The sequence below is a fragment of the Poecile atricapillus genome, chromosome 11 (genome assembly GCF_030490865.1).
Source record: "Poecile atricapillus isolate bPoeAtr1 chromosome 11, bPoeAtr1.hap1, whole genome shotgun sequence".
Classification (NCBI taxonomy): Eukaryota; Metazoa; Chordata; class Aves; order Passeriformes; family Paridae; genus Poecile; species Poecile atricapillus.
The window spans coordinates 17,938,704-17,962,066 of NC_081259.1; the positions used below are offsets into that span (position 1 = coordinate 17,938,704).

The window sequence follows — 23,363 nt, forward strand, 5'->3', positions numbered from 1 at the left end:
TGGATTGGATAACTAATCCATAACTATAAAATATTTATCTACATTTGGCATGTGGAAATCAAACACCATCAAGTTCATTAGGCTGTTTGGTCCAAGGACACACTTCTTGTGTGAATTATTCCAAGATTTCATGAGAAGTTGGGGTATGTTTTCAATCGCCACAGCTTATTTAGAATATAATCAATCTGTAGAAGAATAATTGGTTAATTGGCAGATCACATAATCAAAAAGTTCTGACAGAATTGCCTCATTAATTCCTCTCTCCTACCCAGAGTAAAAGTCATGGAAAAAAATGCTCACACTGTTTTAAACTGGACACTTCAGCTTTGTTTTGAGGGTTTTTTTCACCCTGAACAGAAAAATTGAAGTAATTTTCTTAGACTGGCAACAGCTTGTCTCTTGAATCCACATTAATAGCTGGCTTTCTGTTTTGTTTTGAAGATACAGTTTGATTAGCTCTCTGAACAAAATCCAAAAATCAGCAGCTAGTCTCTAAAGAAACTTTCTTCTTCTGAGGAGGAGAGATCTTGTCCCTTGTTCCCCATCCTCTCACAAAAAGGATGCTGTCACTACCAGCCACAGGACTCCACATTGGTATTTTCTGATGTGGCTCTGAGTTTGGACTGAGTTATTAGAGTAAGAGACTCACTAAGTCCATCTCATATTAGCTAAACTGGACTTGTTGGAAAAGGACAATTTAGCACCCAGAGGCAGGTGGAAATTGAATTTCTCATTGTTAATACCACATCCATAGGCCCATGTCTATTTATGTCTAAGAACCAAGGAAGGGAGGAAAAAGAAGAGCAAGTTACCAAAACACAACTGCTGCAATACATGATATAAACAAATATTTGCAATCCTAGCCAAATTTATTTGTTAATATGTGAATGCATTTGACACATCAGAATGAAATTACTAAATAATCCTGCCAAAATGTTCTGGAGACAAAACTCCTACGAGAACCTGGTGGTAAAGCAGACAGGCTTTTTATTCTGCTTTTCATTAATAATGCAAGCCCAACATGACCAACCAGATGCTGCAACAAGTTACAGCTCCACTTATTACAATCAACCATTAGCAAGACCACAAATACAATCAAATTCATCTGATGGACACTGCAACCTGGGAGAAAGAGAGGTTTTCAAGACAGGGATTACAGCTTGACATGTTTCACTTTTTTTTTTTTAGACAGCAGAATAAAAGAAGCCAAGAAGCAATATTCTAAGTTCCTAAAAATAAACAGATCTTTCTCTTGCACTCCCAATTCCATGAAGACAAAACTCCTAAAATTTTGAATTATTTTTAACTCCCAAATCTGAACAAAAATGATTTTTCCAGAACTGCAGCAGCACTTGCAATAGACTCAGAAGACAAATTCTGCTCATTTTCCAGTATTAAAAAGCAGATGTTCTTGCGTGCATTAACAACACTTGATTATAAAATAAATTTATCCTCTGTGCAAAGAGGAGTGAACATAATGGCTCCCTGAAGGCACAGCTTCAAGGTATGAGGGCTATTAGTTCAATTTCTTTTTCAAATGCTGCAGAGAAGGATGACAGAAAGAAAGCTTCCAGTTGTGATTCTCCTAATCCGTCTCTGGATGCTTTCACTCCAGATTTCCCTAATAAACTCTATTACAGCACAACCCTGCCCTGTCCTCACAACACACAAACTGCAATCTGTGTGGTCCAGTTAGAGAATAGTTCAGGGAAAGCATTTTGGGTTGCCAGTGATTATTTTTTTACAACCTGGGATAGCAAGAGAAGGTCATTTCATTTAAAGAACCCACAGGAATCTCATAACATTTCAAATATTTTTATTTGTGTGTGAAGATAGACATTTGTGTGGGATGTGGAGGGGAAACTTCGGGTTTATATATTAGTTTATTTGGGCAGAAAATGATTGCTGGTTTCCTACCAGTGTTTTTGCTAAATTACTTTGCTAAACTCTCCATAGTACTGATTATCTGTTAAAATATTTAACTTGTGTGATTAATGAAGCACAGCAAGGTAAGCAGTCAACAAAGCAGGCAAAAATTATCAAATCCAAATTATCAAAAACTATCAAAAGGGGAAGCAAAACTGTGTTGTTTGGGAGTGAGAGAACAACAAGCACCACTGATAGAGTTAAATGGCAGAGATACATTAATATAAATGCATATCAAATATAAATGCAATCAAGCATTTAAGAGGGAGGAAGAAAGCCAGGCAGAAGCATAAAGGGCAGAGGAATGAAGAGAATGAAAGATGATTGAGTAACAATCCATGCAAAGAGGAGCATCTTTGAGAGATCTGATCTAGCTGCTACAGATTCTTCTGCAAAGCACAGACATCCTTTACAACAGTCCTCAGGACTTAAAATTCAAAGCACGCCACGTCACAAAGCCCAAGTCCTACAAATAACTTGATTTTATTTTAACCATATCCTATAGGCTGTGTTTAGCCCATAAATGTTTCATTGCATTTTTCAACAACCAGTTACTGGCTATACTGCCAACTTTTGCAAATAAAGGGATCAGAAATGTACACAATGTGAGAGTATGGGTAATGAGTATTTTCTGTTGAGACAAACTCAGCTCTGAACATTGTCACCTCCCCACCCAGCTCTCCCAAATCTTGCTGCTGTTGTGCAGATCTCCCACTCCACAGGCACTCCCCACTCCAGGTGCTAAGCCCACAAGGTGCTTTCCATGGCCTATTTTCCAGTACAGCCCTATGAACCTGTTTTCTGCACAAATGAGAGAGCAACAGATTTGTGCTAAGCAGATGGAATGCAATATGGCCAAGGGGCTGTAAAAAAAAATAGTTCTGACATAACTCATTCCTGGTGATGCTGCCATCCCTCTGCATGGCCACAGGTTGAACTCATCTGGGTAAACAAACTCAGCTAAATAAGAACTTGTCTCATGCCCATTTTTTCTGGGATCTGTTTCTGGACACAGGTACATGAGTAGATGTGCTAAGCAAGAAACAGGACAGGAGGTGCAAGTAGCTCTTGAAAATGGCCTGTGCAAGACATCTGCCAAAACACTGCTCTGATCTGAGGGCTGGGGTAACAAATCAGGATTCCATGGGGAGGGATCCCAGAGCCATTCCCTTCTCTTCTGGCCCTAGAGCTCTGTTTCCTTCTCACAAGCCTCAGGATAAGCTCTTTCAGGGACATAAAGCAACATAAAACTTTAACAAAAGCAGAATGAAGAATTTAATTGATTTCATTGTGCTAAATACAAAAATATCACACAGGTCCCTCTCCTTTACCATGTTCCTGGTGCCAGTGTGGCCTCTCCTGTGTGCTGGTCCTGATGTTTACAAGCCTCATCCCTGAGCCAATCTGAATTGCAAACCTAGTGCTAAAACTCTTTTCTCCACTGTTGCTTTAACAAGTTGGCTCAAGTTCAGTGGAGCACCCACAGGTGCTGGTGGCAGGGGAAGAAGCAGAGGCAGCTGGGGAGAGGAGGAAATATAGCAGGAAGAACTAAGCCATTATTTTTGGATTAATTTAGGTGTTGTTTCATGCTACCGTTGAGAGAGGGAAAGGAAATAAGACCTATATAGAGAAAAGTACTGCTGCAGGGTAATTAAGACCTAGGAGTAAACATGCCAAATGGTGTTTGCCACACTACAACAAACAAATGTGAATCAGAATGTGAATCAGTGCTGGAGCAGAGGAGGGAATGTTTTCTCTGCTACTCAGGAAGCACTTCAATTGTTTGGGAAAGGTGTGAGTCATTAACTCTCCCGTGTACAAGTGAGACATCCAAAGCTATAAATACTTTACATACTTCAAGGGCTCTTTGGAATGGAAGAATGGAAATCTATATATACTTTTTCAAAATAACAGAAGCATGAAGCCATGCATCATTTCACAGATTTTGATTTGCTGTGTTTAGGCTCTTCTGAATTGCATTATCCAAGCATGATGAGCTCTAACCTTGAAAGGCCCTGCTTTCTTGCTTCTGAGCTCTGGGTAGCTAAACAGCTCTTTGGGATAAAAGAGGTGCACAGAACTGAGGGAATGCTGTTTTAATGCAGCACTTTTCTATATCTCAATTGGTAGCTGATCACAGCCATTTAGCAAAATTACCTTTCTGATGGTAACCGAGAATCTCATGGCAACAGTCACGTGCCATAAAAACAATCCTCCTCCTCTTTGATTTCACATCTGCTTGCAGGAGCTCAGCACGAAGGCAGTAAGGAAGTTTTACTGTCATCTTGCAACATTGACTTTTATGGATTCTTCAGACTATAACACACTGAAGCTCTTCTTAATCTATTTCTAACTCCTAACATAATTTATTACTTCTAGACACAGGTAAAAAGGCTGGCTGGACTTCAGCAGGGTTTTCATTCCTAGGTGCAGCCCATCACAGTAGGATTATCAAGCAGTGGTGAAGGGCTTGGCTCCTGAGTTAGATTTAGCCAGTCTGGCAGCCTAATTGCAAATATTAGTGTAATAACCCAAGTATAGATCCCATTCCTTCAGATACGCAGCTTTAACATTTTTCCCCATGAACATCATCAAGTTCAGATGGTATTAAACACCTACACAATCCTTCTAGAGAAAAATATGGAGTTTTTTTTCCCCCATGATGTGTTCTTCAAAATGATTCTCGCACTGCCTTTTATCCTGGATATCAGGATTCCAAGGAATACTGATAGACTATATGTGATCACACTACAGGCACGTTCCAGAAGGGAATCATGAAATACCCCAAGAGTCCTGGCTAACCCAAGCTCAGGGAGTAAATGCCATTATTCCACTGTGACTGACAAACTCCTGGGAAAACAGATTGCACAACAGGAAGAGAGTAAAACAGAGCTTAGGAGCTTGGACACACATGAGAGTCATTCATTCACCCCAACCCCAAATCTCAGAACAGAAACGAGATGAACACAAAAAGAACGCTTGGCTTTATGTAGGCACATGGAAAGTATAATTTTGTAGTAGCATAAATGTTTAATCATGCTTTTGTGCAACTAGTGATATCCTTTCTTAATTCATATTCCTTTAAAAATTCCCATTAAAAAAAACTCTTTAGAACTATACTTCTATTTTCCTTGGAGAGTTTATGAAAAAATATTTTTATGAAGAACTTATTTTCTCCCGAACATGTCCAAGTTATTTTGTCCTCAAGAGAGATTGATCAGGTATTCTTACAAGCCAACTGATTGGTAAAACTTCTGATGAAGAGCTCTCAGAATGGAGAAGTCTGACTGCCCAGCCTATGACTGCATTTGAAATGCTGCAGTCTGCATTTAACTGGTGCTACATCACAACCAACTTCCTTAAGGATGGGAAACCAGTGTAGTTTGAGGTGATAACCCTTCCTTTGCTAGCAAGTTCCAAATTTTATTAAATTCTCTCACTCAGTGCAGGCTTTCAGTTGTTGAACACTTGGTATTACAGTCTTTTCACAAAGTGAGAAACTTTTTATACATTCAATAAAGAAACCTCACGTGTTTTAAAAACCTACAAGTCTGAAATAAATACTCCCACTTACTGCTTCAGAGCAAGTAAATCAAGAAACAGGAGCTGAAAGGTTCTGCATGCCAGAGCTGCCCAGACTGCAATGTGCTAACATAGATCCTCACAAATACAGCTGCATTATTCTGTTGATGTATCTGTGCAGAGTCACCAGGGCAATGCTGACAATTTATGTAATAAAAGCCATCTAAAGAAAAATTAATTACCTTGTACTGTGGCATTGGTGCATCTTTCCTCTGTCATCCCATGAAGCAGAAGCACTGCTCCTGCACTGAGACCTGCCACAGTTACCTGTGTCTGAAGGACACTGAGGCTTAGAGAGCAGCTGCTGTGAAGTCACGAGCTACATTTGCAGCACAGTTCATACACTGCTTCTCTAACATGGCAGCAATAGAAAAATGTTAGATTGTCTCACTTTCAACAAGTCTAAGGTAGCAGTAGGGCTTTTCAGTCTGGAACCACAAATCACTTAGCACTGTGCAATTTAATAAGGATCCAGGTTTTCCACAGCAGGGCCCAGTCATGCTGCAGAGCCAGCCAGCACTTTGCCCTGATCTCCCTGAACACGCATCCTTGGACTAGAACGGACAGAATGGGAAAAGCTAAATACGCAAAGACACACACGTATAAACACATCTAAAGCATTTCAGAGAAATCTCTCCTCAAAGTGTCATTCAAATGAAGGCACCAGACTAAATTCTTCCCAAAGGACTGGAAACGTAGCCCAGAGGTCCCTTCTGGAGTCACTCAGCAGCCGTTCTGTCCCCCAGGGGGCACAGCCAGCTGCTGCTCCCTCAGCCCAGCAACCTCTGTCCCAAGGAGAGGGGGTGACAGATTTCACCATCCACACATCCTTTTCTCACATAACCAGACATCTGAAGAACTGGAAAAAACACACCTCATTTGTGAGTGGGTTGAAGGTACCAGGCAAGAAGTAAAAACTTGCTCTTGTCAGATGGAGTGATTTATCAAGCTGCTGTCTCTCAGCAAGGATACAGAGAATGCCTGTGCAAGCTCACTGCAGTGAACAGGAAAACAACTTTGATTTAAGATGTTTAAATCCCAAAGTAAACGAATCCACCTCTCTTTGTACTGAAATCAAGTAAGAGGTATTGCAGCTCTGTCCTGCACCGAGGAGGCAGGGGCAGTAACCTGTAGCTGAGGGATGACTGACAGGTGAGGGGCAACGTCCCCTTCATGGATTCCAACGTGACCTAGAAAGAATTTATCACTCTGCATCAACAGGATTCTGAACAGAATGGCAGGAACTTGGCTGCCAGGTCTAAGGACTTCATAAGTTTCTGAATCAAAAATAACATTATCAATGTATGAAATATTCTGAGAAATCTTTGTTAACCAAACTGTATTTTTTTGGTAAGTACATAGCCTCATTTTCAGAAATAGCAGTGGAAATGAGATACACACAGTGGTCAGCAGAACTCATCCACAAGAAATATTTTGGGAACACATCAGTGTTCCAGACTCTCATTGCTCTGCCCCATTCCATTTTTCCTTTGATGTCAGTAAGTTATTCATCTTATTAGTTCAAGCTTTATCTTTTGATCAAACTTTTGTAATACATAATTTGGAAATTAGTTTCTTAGAGGGACAAGAACTGTCAAATCAGATTGACCCCAACAAAGTGGTAACAGTTTAGGACAAGTCAGAGCCAAAGTTGGAATTTCAGAGCATACGTGCAAGTTATTATTTTCTAAAAACCACAGTGTTGACATTACAAGGGAAGAAAAGAGGAAAGATCCTATCTCCTGAGCCCTTGATCAAATTACTTCATAATTCACCCACTAACCCTATCCCCTGGTTTTCCTAACAGAGAGCAATCTGAGACAGAACAAGCCTGTGGATTTTAGAGCATTAAGGGAGAAAAGGGAACAAACTACAGCGCTGCAACTAAATCTCTAGAGGATGTAGAAGTACTCAGAGGTATTTTATGTAGCAGAATAATTTTAAGGAACCTTGCAGATATAAAATATGGAGACAACTTGAAATTAGCCACAGTCCATGTGCAAGACACAAAAACTAGGAGCCCAGAACTATACAGAGTCTGCAGTTTCCTATGGTTTCTTTCAGAAAACTTTTTTTGAAGTAATTGTCAAAGATATTAGATTCCAGTATTGCAAAGATGGTATCTACTAATTCTTAATTTATCCTAGCCTCTTATCTTTGAAGCAATTCAGTTTCTGTCTCAGTGCCTAATCTCCATTTTACACATCCTATAATTGTGTTTGTCCTTTTGTCCTTTAAAGTTGACTTCTAAAGATTCCCATCATTAACACATCTACGAGGAACAAACAACTTGCTCTCTGTGTTCTTAGGTTGAGAACTAATTATTAAAGTTATAATTATTTCTCCTTACAGATTTTAATAAGTTGGAACTTGCTTTAAATTGCTCTTTTACTGAAAGCTGCGGGCTTGGACATTTCTTTCTTTAGGAATGGATGTGTGCTTTACAGAGGTTTCAGATCCTTAACCTGTAAACTAACTTGTTGCATGAGTCATTGCTCACTTTGCCTCCTATCAAGTCCTGGTTATTTTCAATCCTATTTGGTTTCCCTTTGCATATTTAGGAACTACTCCCTCTCAGCCCAGAAATTTTATGCAGTCTTTCTAGAATTCCTTACTAAGATTTTTAAACATTTTACCTTCTCTCTCCTTTCTTTGATATCTATTTTCTTAATGGGTAAAGCATGAACTTCATCTTCTTAGGATATGGACATGCTGACACTATTTAACATGCAAACCCAAGAGCTGGCAAGCCCTCTCTGAGATTAAAAAACATGAAAAATAACTCACAACATTGAGCTATGCTTATTTCATGATACAGACTCTTTTCTATACAGGAAAGTATAAATAGTGTCCACAGCTGTGCAATTTATCCTCAGCCATTAAATGTCTCCACAGTCTTACAATTCCTAAAAGTGTCTGCACTGCCTACAAATGAGCTGCATTAATATAAACAGCATGTGAATGTCCAGAGAGCCTATAAAACAAAAGCCCCTGGAACAGACCTTAACTGAAAAGTATCGCTCTGATTTAAAAAATAAGAGCTTGTAACTACTTCAGAGTTGATCAATTTGCCAAGAACCCGCTCCATGTTTTGATCCCACAATCTTGAATCCCTGGTTTAGACACCTGGAGGGGAAAAAAGAGCTTGTTTGAAAAGTCTGGAGCCAACCTGCACTGTGCTGGGGTACCAGGCATCCTGCTCAAAGTCCCAGAACTGCCAGGTTTCACCAAAATCCAGCACCCTCCAGACAGAGAGGATGAAATAACCTGCAAAGACTGACAGATTCAAACAAAGGATCACTAACAGGTATGCACAGGAAACACAACTCAACATGGGTTCATTGGCTCAGGTCCTAAATAAACATGTTCATGATAGGGATATATACTTATATACTTAGATATATGTTATAAATCCAGCACTGTTCACGTACTTGCAGAGGAATAAGCGAGACTAAAATAAAGCTAAGGACTAAAAAAGACTAAAAAAGCTGTACACTGTATCTTATCTCCATTTTAAGAATGAGCAAGTTTCTTAACCTCTTTGTCTCAGTTTCCAAGGCTACAAGTGAGGCATGACAAAGGCAGGAAGAAAACCCAGATATTTTTTGGCTCTCAGTTTTTTCTTTTTTTATTGCTGTTCAGTCATCTTATCATCCTAAACTCTGGGATTTAGTTACTTAAGCATTGATATTATCCTATGTTCAGCCTGTTTTCTTGATGCTCCTAATCAGTTTTTCTTTATGCAAATCTGGCCAATTGTTAGGTGATTAAATTTGATCACTTCTTGCTTACATGCACATAGAAGTAATCAAGGAAACAACACCCCGACCAGCACTAGCAGAGGAAAGGACACATTCCTATAAAATAAAGTTAAACCAAGCTATTTTTTAAAGGTATGCAAATGATGTGAGAGAAGACAGGAAACACATTTAAAGTGTAAATCAAACCCATTGTTTTGTAAAATTTCTGGAAAAGCTTTGAAAAATGGCTTTTTCTACTTTTCTCTCACAGAATTTCTTTGTTCGCTACAAAAGGAAAAACAAAGCAACAGGAAGATGAAGCGATGTTCCTCCTCTGGCAGAGAAGTAATGAAGCCTCCTTCCCCTTCCAAAGAAGATCACAGTTTGCCAGCTTTGGCAGCAACTCTAGTATTTAAAATAGAAATGAATCCCAAAATGTGATTTGGCAAAGACCCGCTGAAATATTCCGAAAGTCTGTTTTCCCTCTTTTCCACTTCCTTTCTACCATTTTAATAATAGTGAGAGATGCTCGCAGGCACCTCGGGGATGAAAGGCACCCGTGGCTGACACCCAGCCAAAGAGCCCCATGAACTTTAACACACATGGAACACATGGATCAGACAGAGCAGCTTTGTACCGAGAGGGCTCCTTGTATGGCCACGGCCCCGAGCGCTGGGACACTTCCAACAGCTGCTCTTGTACTTACACACAGCTTGAGCTCCATCCGAGGCACCCTGTGCCTCCCCAGACCCAAAAGCATCGGTTCCTCTGGCACTGCTAAAAGCCAACACCAAATTTTGCCATAGATTGCAGCAATTTTTCAGCACACACGGACAGAACGATGATTTTTGTAACACTTTTGTTTTCGCCTACACTGAGGTGAATCCTACAAGCCAGAACACACAACATTTTATAAATATTCTGTGATGAAAGAAAGAATAAAGAAAATACAGGTAGAAAAGATGAGAGATGAATCAAAGATGTGAACCCTTCAGAGGGATACCCGATTCCACTGCCAGAGTGAAGCATGCTAGCTGGAGTCAGCATGCAAGGACCTCCGCTCCAAACAATTGCTTTGGAGAAAAATGACTTAATATGAAACACCACTTGGCACTGGGTGGGACAATAACAGTTGTCACCAATGCTTGAAGCAGCAACAGAAAGCATGTTTGATTAACAGAGGTGCAGAGCTCCAGGTGAAGGAACCACGACAGTTCAGTTCTAAAGAATTGTCTTCAACAAGAGGAGCAGGTTGTGTGGAGTCTATAACCACTGCATCACTGGGCTTTAAAACTACTGACTTCTCTCTGACTAGGAAGTGTTGTATATAAATTAATCCATCTTATTCATTCACAGAATAAAAGCTATTAAGTATCTGAACCCACAATAAATTAGCTTTAACCAGCCAGCCAGATGATTCATTCATACCATAGTTTCAAACTGAAAGGTAGGCAAAATGTCTCCAATATATTTATGTAACAGCAACACATTACCAAAGTAATTCTGTTCAGGATCTTGTGACATACCTCCAAGACCAAAATTCTCTCATTCCAAGGGTAAAGAAACTTTCCAAGCATCAACACTGTCTTCCAAATGTTTTAAGCTTTAGAATTTTTATAATCACATCCCTGAATCATTTGCACTTTGCCATCAATGAAACTGTTCAAAGGCAGCAGCAGGAAGACTCAAAGATTGATTTCACAGACCATTGGTCTAGGCAGTGTTTGTAAACTGCTGACCCCAACCATGGAGAATTGCTAGACCTTGCAGATCGAAAGGAGACCTCCAGTTTAAAACTGATTTGAAACCTGAGATTAGCCTGTCAGTTTTTAACAAAAAAAATACTTTTCAAGGAGTTTGTTCTAAATGAGTCATATTAGCCCACACAAGCAAATCAGCACTCTGTTCTGATTTCCCCTCCCTAAAATGCATCATGTCCTCAGTACAATGCTACTGCACAAATAATTCAGGACTTGCCAAAAGCTACCACCAAGCTTTAATTACAGCAGTGCTATTTTGTATATTCTTGAATCAAACAAGAACTAAATCAGCCTGCTAAAAACCAGCCAGTTCTTCAAAATCTCCAATGAAGATTAAGAAATAAATCTCTGCTATAAAGCATTATCCAGCTCAGATAGAGCCTCATTTTCTTGCTTCAAGATATGACTGCAGTACACACATGCAAACTGTTGTGCAAAAGAAATGACAGAAAGCACTGATTAATTGTAACAAATTATTTTAATGCACATCATTGCCACTAAAAGTTTCAGACAACTAAACATTATTTCCACTTTGCCTTTTTGGCTGCTCTTTTCCAACTGATTCAGCTCCACCAGAGAGAATGTTTGCATTGTCAAAGTTTTTGTCACTGTCAGCATTTTGTTGAGAACACTATGCCCCATTTCAGATTTCAGTATATTTTACAGAAGTTTAAAAAATTGAGGTGCATGTCATTCTGCCAATCATGCTTATCTTATTAAGCTTTTGTCATGGCCTGACAATACCAAAAGACTTGAAGGCATTTTACTGTTTTGTAAGCAGCCTGCCTTCTCTCTTGTCATAAATGATGGAAAATGTGATCCTGAGGTCAATGAGTAAAGTTGTAAAATTCAGGCTTCCTTATTTACAAGTATTTATTCAGTCTCTGACTTGAAGTTTAAAGACAGGATCTTCCATGCTTTAAAGACAGCAAAAATCTGTTTTAATCCAAAATTTCAATTTTTTGATGGGAGAAGAGCACCTAGATTAAATAATCTGAAAACTGAGCAACAAACCAAGCATCATCCCACTCCCACTGCTGAACAATACAGAAATTAATTCCAAAGATGACTCCCAAATCACATATTAAGTAATCAGCCATAAGCAAAGCAAATACTCATCAGCAGGTTGGACTGCAAGCTCCTGATATGCAAGGCAGCCCTTGCAGCTCCCAGAGAGAAATATTTAACTGGCAAAATGCGTGCTTGCTCTGAACTGAGTGTAACACATGACCTGGCATGTGCTTTGACAGCAAGTTATTCAAGAAAGATGGCAATACAACAGTTACAAAAACAAAATACAGTAGTGCCAGGATAAGCCTTTGGAAATACAATTTGTGATGTAAAGCCATAAATCTTTGACATTCAAACTAAAGACCTGAAGCTTTTAGAAGCAGCAGCCTCACTGCTGAGGTTCGAAGACATTCCCATACTCTATTATGGCAACTAAATAAATATTTACCATGGCTCTTTTTAAAAGGCTGGGTTAGCAAAATGAGTAAGACCATGAGAGTGTTCTGGGTCATCTTTTAAACACTAGAATAATTGTCTTCAAGCAAGCAAAGCTTTTAGTTGTCTTATTTGTAAAATCAGTAAATTATGGAGTTTGGATAGGAATTGACTTAAAGCCATTTCACTCTGCTGCCTCTCTGCTTGCAACATACAGTCAGCTGGGATGCTCATTAAAAGTCTCTTAAACCAGCATTTTAAAGGAAAAAATACTTTAGCAAACCAAAGTCCCAGCAAATTTCTGGAAAGATGAGCACTTCAATCACACTCTCCAGACAGTGAAATGTTTTTAACTCACCCTTACTTTCTACTGTACTGCCCTGAAGATAGAAATTGATTCTTCCCAAAACATGGATATAGCAGAAGATTCCACACTACTTCCTAAGCCAGCATTAATAGTGACTTTAAACAAATATATATGTAAGATATACATATCCACATCCAGATAAATGTGAGCAAAGGCAGACAGCATTCTCAGGATGAAAACAAAAAATCTCTCCTCTTTGAATGAAAGTTTGTACATTTTTTTTCCCCCAGTAACACTAAGAAGTCGATTTTGAGATAAAAGTATTTTTTAAGCTGTAGATTTCAGAGCAACATAGTGTAGCATGATTACATTTGTCCAAATCTTCATGGCCAAAGATACTTACAGAGAGTCCTCTTGAACTCTTGACAGAAATTTTATAGCTAAACTTCCACAAATACTAAAATGGATCAGTCAATAACTGTTTCCTATGGAACTATAAACTTATTTATACACATAAGATATGAAATCACGGAAGCTGGTGCATGGAAATGCAAAGCCAAACAACAAAATAAGCCACAGCACCTAAAATTGTTTCTTCAATTCAGGCACTTCTTTTTTTTCTCCACCCAAAAGACATACTGTGTTTTCTCAGTGACTGCCTTTAGCAGAGAAAATGAGTAATTTGAATACAAGTTCCAAAACCTAACAGCTTCCATGGTTTGTGCCAATATTTCTTCAGAAAGTCATAATTTTATATGGAGCAAATTCTAATGTAATTGAATGTAATGTAAATTGTAATCTAATTTGAATTGTAAAAGTATTAAAGAAAATATTTTCTACTCAAAACAACACTGCAGAGTTAAGGCTCCCAAACAAACTGTGGGGGACTAGAAGTGCTACAGAGCTAGAATAAAGGGAGATGTATCCATTTTTACATGGCTACAAGCAGAGAATACTTCATGAATGAAAAATAAAAACTTGTGGTCATGCTCAGAACTTAAAAAAAATGCAAATGTTATGTAATAAAAAGCACAAAGCTCAAAAGAGTTGCTCATCTGAAAAATATGAAAAAAATCCCTTGAAAACAACATATTTATTCCAACATATCTTAGAGAGGCAGAAGAGACCATGTTCCCTCTATCTGCACATTGTGTACAGCTTTTCCAAAAGGAAATGTTTATCCCAGGTCCCAGCACACACTGTGAGGCAGTGCAGACACAGCAGGGTCAGACCAATGAGCAAGGCAGAATTCAGAGATTTGTCTTCATCATGAGATGTCTTCACTTTCCTCTCTCACAGTAAAAATAAAGAAGGCAGACTTCTATTTCAGTATTTTTTCTTTATCTTAAGGCCAGATTGCTGATTTTTCAGGTGCAGTACAATTACCTTCAAGACTGAGATCCCTTTTGTTCTCTCAGAATACAACTCGAGTCTAGTTCATCTCTCAAATTAATGAGCAGAGTGTCCTTTGTGTGGTGTGACATCTCTCCTTTCTAAGCTCCATCACAAACCCACTGCCAAGAAAATAACAAGGATGTTCAAGAAAAACATCTAGGAGCAGGCTGATGACTGCAAGCACACCTCTGAGACAGCAGATCCTCTCCCACCGGTCCCAGGAAGGATCCAGGAGCTGCCCAGGCTTTGAGCTCTCTTCTGGCTGTCATTTTTCAGAACTCCGTAGCAGATTATGCAGCTGGGGTGGATTTTTTATCCTCCATCATCCAATGATCATCTGTGTGACTGATATACATTTACCTTGCTTGCAGGACAATTACTCCACGAAGTCATGGAAAAATAGTGATGAAAAGGAAACCATGACCCATGTGGCAAAGTTAAAGTCAATTTAATATAAGTAGCTGAAATCTATGGATTTTAAAACACCCTAAGTTACAGGCATTTGTAAACTGGCAGGTGAAAGCTAAAAAAAATTACCCAAAAACCCAGCTCTTGCCTCACATTCACATCAGGAAAAAAAGCTTTTAAATTATAACTGTTCCCATTTCATTTGAAACACCAGCTTGAATGGACAAGCCTCTCATTATCAGCAAGAGAAACCCAAGAAGCCACATCCATCTGCTGCAGAGGGACTGAGGACGGAACTGTGCTCCTCCACAGTGTCTACACTGATGACAATGCAATCAGTTTAGAAACTGATACTGATTTTCAATTAGTTCATTTATTCAGTAATTTTTTATCCACAGTTCAGGTATTTGCATCCAGCACAATCACTGCAGCTATGAACTGAGTACTGGCTGCTCATTTTTCCAATATATTTTCAAACTTCTATTGTGGTTACTTGACACCAACTTTTTTAGTCAGCAGGACAAAAAAATTCAATTTGTTATCTGTGCAATACAATTTAGTGACTACTGACTGAACTTATAACCCCTCAGTAAGCTGTGCTTGCTGCTGAAGACAACAATATTCATGATATGGATTCATATTTCCTCCTGTGTTCTACAGTTCTCATTCCCTTTGGGTGTTTAAATACTTTTTAATGAAAGCACCCCAAGTTAGCTTTCTAAGTAGACAGACCAACACTTAATATGCAAAGAACTGCAGAAACTGAACTCCAGGGGGAAAACCCAATTATGTAACATTTGATATATTAAATCTAATTCCTACTTATTCAAATGCTGTTGCTTTGGTATACCACCTGATTACTGTTATTTTGCCTAAGAATTATTAATATATGCATGAACCTTCCAGCTGCCCCAGCAGTTATGCAGGAATATTTTAGAAAACACCATTATTCCACAGCACTTCCATCATTCCCCCTGGGGGAACTGAGCAGAACTCCCTGATAACCTGTGCTGATTCTCTTTTCCACCATGTTTCTGTACAACACTGTTTCTCACTCTGCAAATTTGGCTTCAAAAGGTCTGTCTGTTGCTATCTCTATCTTTCAGGAATAGCACTGTTGATTTATACTGATAAACCAAGATAATGTACAACCATAAGCAATGAAGTCAATTTGCAAAAGACACAGTAGGAAAAAATCCCACAATGTTATCACTATTATGTACTACAGAGAAAAAAAAAAAATTAAAAATGTGGAAAAAAATTTTTAAAAAAATAGGTAAAAGGTAAAGGGTGAGAACTGAGGACCTTTATGCACCACTTCTTGCTGTTTACAACATTATGCAATCCAGTATGAATTGCAATTGTGTATGTAAAGAATGTATTTGCTGAATCCCCTTCTGATGCTGATGGCAATACCCATCAGAAAGGAACCTGATTCAGCTTCTCTCTTTGAAAGCAACAAACACTTCCCACACTCCAACATGCAGAACAACAGAGAATTATGCAGAACAAGAGAGAACTCACCATGACTAAAGCTCCAGTGAGGTTGAGGAATATCCATCTAAACCACTCTGGAATCTCACCTTAATGCTGTTGCAGGAGGTTTTTCATGGCAACTGTTACTAACAGTGTCTCTCTATCAGCTGCTAAAAACAGGTACTTTATGTACCAGAGTGCAACACTCCTCCTGATGCACCAGTTACTGAACAACTCGAGTAAAAGAACCACCTTTGGAAGAGATCTGCTGCGGCTCTGAGAAGATAAGTGGGTTAACCTGTAAGGAACCACGACCCAGCACCCTGCTGCCAACACAGAGCAAGATGCCAATTAGGATATGGCAGCCAGAACTGCCACAGCTCACAGGGTAAATGAAATACAGGGGAAGCGCTGAGCTCTGCTTCTCACTGACATTTTCTCACACAGGGATGTTGCCTTTGCTGCACAAGAAATACTTAACAGGCAGAATTCAGAGGCACAGGAACCTCCGTAAGCTTTGCCCTAACATGCCTTTGTTTTCTGCTCTTCCCAAGCAATCTTCTCTAGCCAAAAATACTGTCCTTTAAATCTGACTCTGTCTCACTTCAAGGCCTGCAATAGCACTTTCAAATTTTTGCTGTTACAATTAAAAGGTATGTTATTGACAGCTTCATTAACAGCAGAGCAGATTTGAGAGTTCTTGCTAATACTCTGATATTCCAAATCTAAAAAAAAATAAAAAATCACAATATGAAAATACAATTTTACATATATAAAGCTCTGAAATAGTCAGCATTTTTGCGTTGGATGTGTGTTTAACACCAAGTTCACTGAATTCTTCCACTGACTACAACATACCACAAGCTGTTGCACAATCACAGCATGTGTAAATAATCACACTGGCAGCTTTCATGTGCCCCCCACTCTCTACATCTTTACTAGGAGCTGTCTCCCTGCTTCTAGAAACTGAGAATGTCTACAGTTTACAGAATGAAAGTCATTAAATAAACTATCTCCTCCAAAGATCATTCCAAATGGCAGGAGTCACACTCCTTAACCATATAGTTACAGACTTAAAAGTCTCAGACTGGGGAACATTGTGCAACCTGTTTTTAAGGAAAACTACCCAATCTAGATGAGGAAGGCCCAGAAGGACAATTAGCAAGGTTTAAAGCAAATGGAAAAACAATTACACAACATGACTTACTCCCCCGTGGAAAACTCCTGGACTAATATTTATTCTCTCTGAGCTTGTATATATTTGCATTAAATTTCAAACTTTATTAAAGCAATATTGATGTAATTCTGAGACTTTACAGAAGGAATCAGTGATTTTAACAGGACGCCAAGCAGGATAAAAGGGCACTCTGCAGAAGACTATTCAGGGCTAAAACAAGGTAAAGAGAAAGGCAGAACTGAGGGGGGAAAAAAAAGGCACTAAAAGACTTCACAGTTACCCAAGGACAGCTTCAGCTCCAGAGGCACTGAAATTTGAAGTGTCTCTATTACCTTCAGACACACATGATTCTGAATTTCCTGGCCAATTTGGGGGAAGATTACATATTTTTCAAACTGTTTTTCCTTCTTCTTGCTGCATCACAAAAGCCCCCAGAAAGGACACCACCAAGTATAAAAGCAGAACAATGATACTCGCTAAGAGGAAATTTGGCAGCTGAGACAACAATAAGAGCATCTGTGATATGTGCACAGACTTATGCTAAGAGAGAATATACATGAAGTCCATGTGGAAGGATGTCTATATTTGTTCATGTTTATAGTGTAAGATTTAAATGTCTTTTAAATGTGTTTGAAGGCTTTTCTGACAGTAAGACCCTTGGAGCTGGAAGACTGGATATAAATATATACATGCAGAATTTACATCTCCTGTATTACAGACTGTCTTCCTCCTCTGGGGAGCTTTGTAGAGAGGCCTGTGCAAATACAGGCATGCATCCAAGAGGGAACATTTTAGGATTGAGATCAGTTTTACAAAAACATGGAAGGTCAAACTGTGAACACTAAACAGCTTCCTACAGAACCTCTAGCCAACAATACAATAACCCAAACCTGCTTGAGCACCAATAATGTTGCTTTGGCAAATTCTGTGCAAGTAGCAGTATTTTCTGAAATAGCACTAACTTTATCAAGTCAGTGATCTTACTTTTTAGCACCACACTGAACTGGCATCTCAGACAAGATGTTACTAAAACAAGTATTGCTAGAAGCCTACAATGTTTAGCCTGGCATGATTTTTATCCATTTGTTTACTGTGATTTCAAAAACTTGGCTAAAAACGTCTCCTGCAGTCAACAGTGAGCGTATTAAGACAGTTGAGCATTTTTCAGCATTTATGTTTAAGCACATATAAGGCTTTTTAACTGAAATATTACTCTTAAGGAAAACAAGGGATAAAGTCTACAAATGGAAAGATTTTTAAATGCCATTCACAGATAATTTTTTTTTTGCACTTTATGTGAATAAAATACTTTCCCCCCCCACTTCCCCAGAATCAAAGATTTAAAAAAGGAAATCCATTACAGATTGATCACAAAACACTTCTCTAAGTGGTATGGTTTAAAACTGAGCTTGTCCTCATCCTGCACAGCAATATGCGATTCCTAGGAGGAGATAAATGATGAATGAGGATCCCAGGGGGTCTGAAATCCTGTTGTTCTTGTTTTCATCTGAACAGACAAACCCAAAAACATTTGTGGTAAAACCATTTTGTAACTTGGTGAGTTGACATGGTAACTTTTGTAATAGCTGATGGGGTCCCAAAAGAAATTCAAGTCAAAGAAGATGACCTCAGAGTTACACCCACTGTGTAGTTTTCCTTTATCCACATTTTGCACTATCAGGCAATCTCAAATCAACTCAGTCCACTTAAAGAGATATGGGGAAAGAAATTGCTTGAGTCACTCAGCTACTTATCTATCTCAGGCAAAAGGAAAACTGAAAATTTCTTACACAGCTGATAATTTCTGCTTCTGATTTGGAAAACACATAGCCCACAGCGCTAAGCTACAATATATGGAAATTGCAGCTCAAATATTGGACAACTAGGTACAATTGTTACCAGTAAAAACAAAACATTTATCCTTGTCACTGATGTTGCAGAAATTCTTAAGCTGTCACATTCTCCTCAGTGTACATTGTTGACTTGCTCTACTTTACCCTGCTTTAAAACAGTGAAAGTCAACTAGCAACTCTTACTCCAGTTTGCAGCCTGTATTTTTCCACTCTAGATTTAAAACTGTATGGTAATGGAAATTCTGCATTATTGTGCTGATCCATATGAAACAATGGAAGTATTTCAGCCCTAGGCCAATGCAAATCCCAGTGCAACTCCTGGTCCTTACACAGTGGCTGTGTGTGGGAGCACAGGAAGGTGGGAAGACTGGTACTGCCAAGAAAGGCTCAGCAGACAAGGTCCCTGCACCAGCCTGTTACAATACACTCACAGAACGTGCTCCATCTATCCCTCCAGGGATCATGGAGAATCCAAAGCCATTTCCCGTGGGTCTGAGGCTACACATCTTCAAAATCCGTGGTACTCTGCATACATAGAGAGTGGAACTTCCCTCACTGGTGATTTCTGGCCGCCACTAACAGCCAGTGAATTTTACATACGGCTGCAAATAACTTGACATTCTTTTTCTGAACTTCGCTTCAACTACTAAACCAAAACATGTTCTACAGATTATTATTTTTGTACTCAAAGTAGGTTAAAAACATCTGGAGGTGTTAATAGCAGAAACGTAAGAGTTACACTTTTAGTTTCCCTGTCAGGTGTTTTCCTTATAATCTCCTTTCACACCACAGGTATTCCACAACCTTCTCAGTGCTTTCCACCATCTCTCGTCATGGTCATTTGCATTTCAATGCCGTGCCCGTACCCGAATGTCAGCTCTGACACACCGACTGCACGGGAAGGAGCAGCTCGGCAGGATTCCTCGCCAGGATCCCCTCGGCAGGGTCCCCTCGGCAGGGTCCCCTCGGCAGGGTCCCCCCGGCAGGGTCCCCCCGGCAGGGTCCCCTCGGCAGGGTCCCTCGGCAGGGTCCCTCGGCAGGGTTCCCCCCGGCAGGGTCCCTCGGCAGGATCCCCCGGCAGGGTCCCCTCGGCAGGGTCCCTCGGCAGGGTCCCTCGGCAGGGTCCCCTCGGCAGGATTCCTCGGCAGGGTCCCTCGGCAGGATTCCTCGGCAGGGTCCCCTCGGCAGGGTCCCCTCGGCAGGGTCCCCTCGGCAGGGTCCCCTCGGCAGGATTCCTCGGCAGGGTCCCCCGGCAGGGTCCCCTCGGCAGGGTCCCCCGGCAGGGTCCCTCGGGAGCTGCAGCAGCACAAGAAGTGGGAGCAGTGTGGAGCTGGCAGGAGACAGCCTCAAAACCCTGCCGGGCAATCCAAGGGAGACCTTTGGGACTCTCCTCAAGAGAGGATCCAATAGCCTCACATTAAAAAAAGAAAAAGAGAAAGGACTATTAACACCGCCTGAAACTCAATCTCAACAGAAAGCAACCAGAACAAGAGAAGCAGTGTCACGGAGGAAAGCTGCAGAGCCCTTCAGAGAAAAGGGGCAAAGAAAACACGGGCCACTAGCAGGGATGGGAGAGTGTGATCCTAAACCGGGATGAGGGGCAGCTGGAGGGAAAAGGGAGCCTAAGAGCAAAGACTAAACAGGAAGAGGGAAAAGGAAAGGAGACATACAGGAGTGTAAATTTAGAAACAAGGTAGAAAAAACATGTTACAACTTGTTAACTTCGAGTAAGCTTTTCACATACATATTTTCCCTAGCACGATACAGAAGGTTAACAGTCAATGTCTGTGACCCTAATCAATAGATTACAATAGCTGTCCTAATATTTTACTATCCTGTTTAGGAAAAAAAAAAAACAAAAACCATCAACTTTTAGGAGTCATTTAGCCAAATAGCATCCGCCCTTTACTTTTCTTTAATGGCTGATTCCAACCAATTCCTTTACTTGGAAAGAAAACAGGAAAGAATATATATGTTAGTAAACATGCCTGGAAATGGATTTTCTAAAGAGCTGAAAAGTCAGAAACACAAAGTACCGAAGAAGTTGAAATGCTATTCTCTTTGCTCTTTCTTTCAATGAAAGAACCATAAGACTTGGAGATACATAGGAAATGCTGTTCCTTCAAGCTAACTTTATGGTTTAAAACAGAAGGAAATGCAAACATTGCATCCATTATGAACTGCAGCTGGGTGAAAGTGCCTACCTGCAGCCAAGGCCAGGCAGCAAAGTCTGCTGACTCCTTGTTCTGCAGCTGGTACCCCCTGCCCAAGCTCAGCAATCACACCCTACGTGCCACTGCTGTTCAGGTGAGGAAGGTGTAGTTGAGTCACAGACATCTGTGCAAAAAGGTAATTTAGGAAGTCTGTGAATTAAGTTAACTACATGGGATATCCTAGCAATAAGGTAAAGTCATCAAGAAATGAATACATAAGATTAATCACGGAAAGTTACTCATGGAAAAATTGGTAATTCCTTCTTGCATAGTTCTGTATTTTAGAGAACAAAATTTAAGTTTTCCTGAAAACACACTGAGCAGTAACTCTGCCAGGAAGATGCTTCATCTGGATAAAACATCTTAGCTACTTTACAGACACAACCTTTTAAGCCAGTATGAAACTAGGCTAAGAGCTCTAACAAGTCCAAACAACCAAACTAAACCTTCACAAGTATTTGCTGCTCTCGCTACACCCCTGGATTCAAACTGTCTAGAGGAGGTTGTAAGTCAAAAGTCACACAGAAGGAAGTACATCCCGTTTGTCACAAAGGTAGTTGTTCAGCTGTCAATTTTAAACAAGCTAAAGTAAGCTTTCTAACTTTAGAACCTAATTATTGGAATTCCACAAAATCTTGGTTCCTAAAACAATTGCGTGTTCTTTCTTTCCTGCCCATATATCTCCGTATATTATTTTTTCTGTAAATATCCGGAAATAAATTGTTCTAGCAGACATTCGGCAACCTTTAAGCCACGGCGGGTAAGGGGAAAAACTTTGGAGGCACTTATGAAGCGATTCAAGAAGAGCCAGCTTTACAAAAGTAAATGGTAAAGAACTACAGTAAACAGAAATTATGTTCTCTGAGAAGGAACCCCCATTAAATTCAAGATCAAAGATCCACCAGATGACGTTCCCCCTTGCCCCTGCGCTCACCTCGGAGCAGCCTGGCCTTTCTGCATCAGGTATCAGCTGCTCCACAAGTAACAGACCACTGCAAAGTATTCACATCGTTTCACTTGCTGTCCCAGCGCAAATCCCAGCCTCAACTTCACCCGCAATAAAAAACTGGAGAACAGACCGACCCACCTACAACTCCAAAATAACCTTCGAGAGAAAGGACCGAGAGGACGGAATGCAGCTACACACGTACACGCCAACACGTAAAACCTCTCAAGTCAGTAATTCGTAATAATAACAGAGCAGGGACAGAGTCCCGGCAGGAATAGCATCCACCTGGCACCCAGAGCTGCTTTATGCCGGGAAATTCCTCGAAGGTGTCAGCGCGGCTGCAGGCGCTCCCCAGCAGGGCGCGGGATCGCGCCGCACGCTCCCAGCCACGCTGCGGGCTCGGGCAGCGCCCGGGGCTGCCGCCGAGCACCCGGGGGCCCCGCGCCGCGACCGGGGGCGCCGCACAGCCCCGTGGGGGCCCCGGCGCGGCTGCCGGCGCCAGACGGGCTCTGCGGGCGCCGCTGCGACCGGGACCGCGGCGGGGCGAGGGGAGCCGGGGGGACCCTTAGGGGAGGGAGTGACGGGCAGGCGGCGGCTGCCCCCCGCCGCCCCCCCGCCGGAGCCCTGCTCGCTGCCCCCGCCCGCGGCCCCGCTGAGGAAAGCTGACCGCTGCCGCCCCCCGGCCTCCCCTCACGGCGTGAGGGGCCGTCACCCCCTCTCCCGCCCCTCACCTGGCAGGGGCTCCCCAGCCCCGCGGCGCCTCCCGCGGGGAGGCGGCGGCTGCGCCCAGGAGGCTCCGTTCGGGTTCGGGCTCCCGTTCCCGCCGGGCCCCGGCGAGGACGCGGCTCCCGGGACGGGGCTGTGACCGCCGCGCCCGCGCGCAACAACCAACTCCGGGCACCGCCCCCCGCGCGCGCACCGCGGGGGGAAGCGCCGCCCCCGCCAGCCCATTGGTTGCGGATGGTGAGGGGGCGTGGCGCCACAGCGGGGCGGGGCGAGGCCCTTGCGCGGCCGGGGGAACCGCCGCGAGAAGACTACAACGCCCGGCGTGCATCGCGCGTGGGCCTTTAAAAGAGTTCTGTCAGCTCGCGCGCGCGCGTGGAGAAACGTGTGCTTCCGCCTGTGGTGGTA

The 23,363-nt window shown here is 41.4% G+C and overlaps 2 protein-coding genes across 4 annotated transcripts in view; one reads left to right on the plus strand and one right to left on the minus strand.

Annotated features, from left to right (window-relative positions):
* Positions 1-23,118, minus strand: part of PEAK1 (pseudopodium enriched atypical kinase 1) — a 110,089-nt gene extending 86,971 nt beyond the window's left edge. For all 3 annotated transcript variants that reach the window (XM_058846535.1, XM_058846532.1, XM_058846533.1), the window contains exon 1: positions 22,964-23,118. The gene's annotated coding sequence lies outside the window, so the exon portion shown is untranslated. The remainder of the gene's footprint in view (positions 1-22,963) is intronic.
* Positions 23,119-23,262: 144 nt separating this feature from the next.
* HMG20A (high mobility group 20A) overlaps positions 23,263-23,363 on the plus strand; it is a 176,731-nt gene continuing 176,630 nt past the window's right edge. Inside the window, exon 1 of the mRNA XM_058846459.1 lies at positions 23,263-23,360. The gene's annotated coding sequence lies outside the window, so the exon portion shown is untranslated. The remainder of the gene's footprint in view (positions 23,361-23,363) is intronic.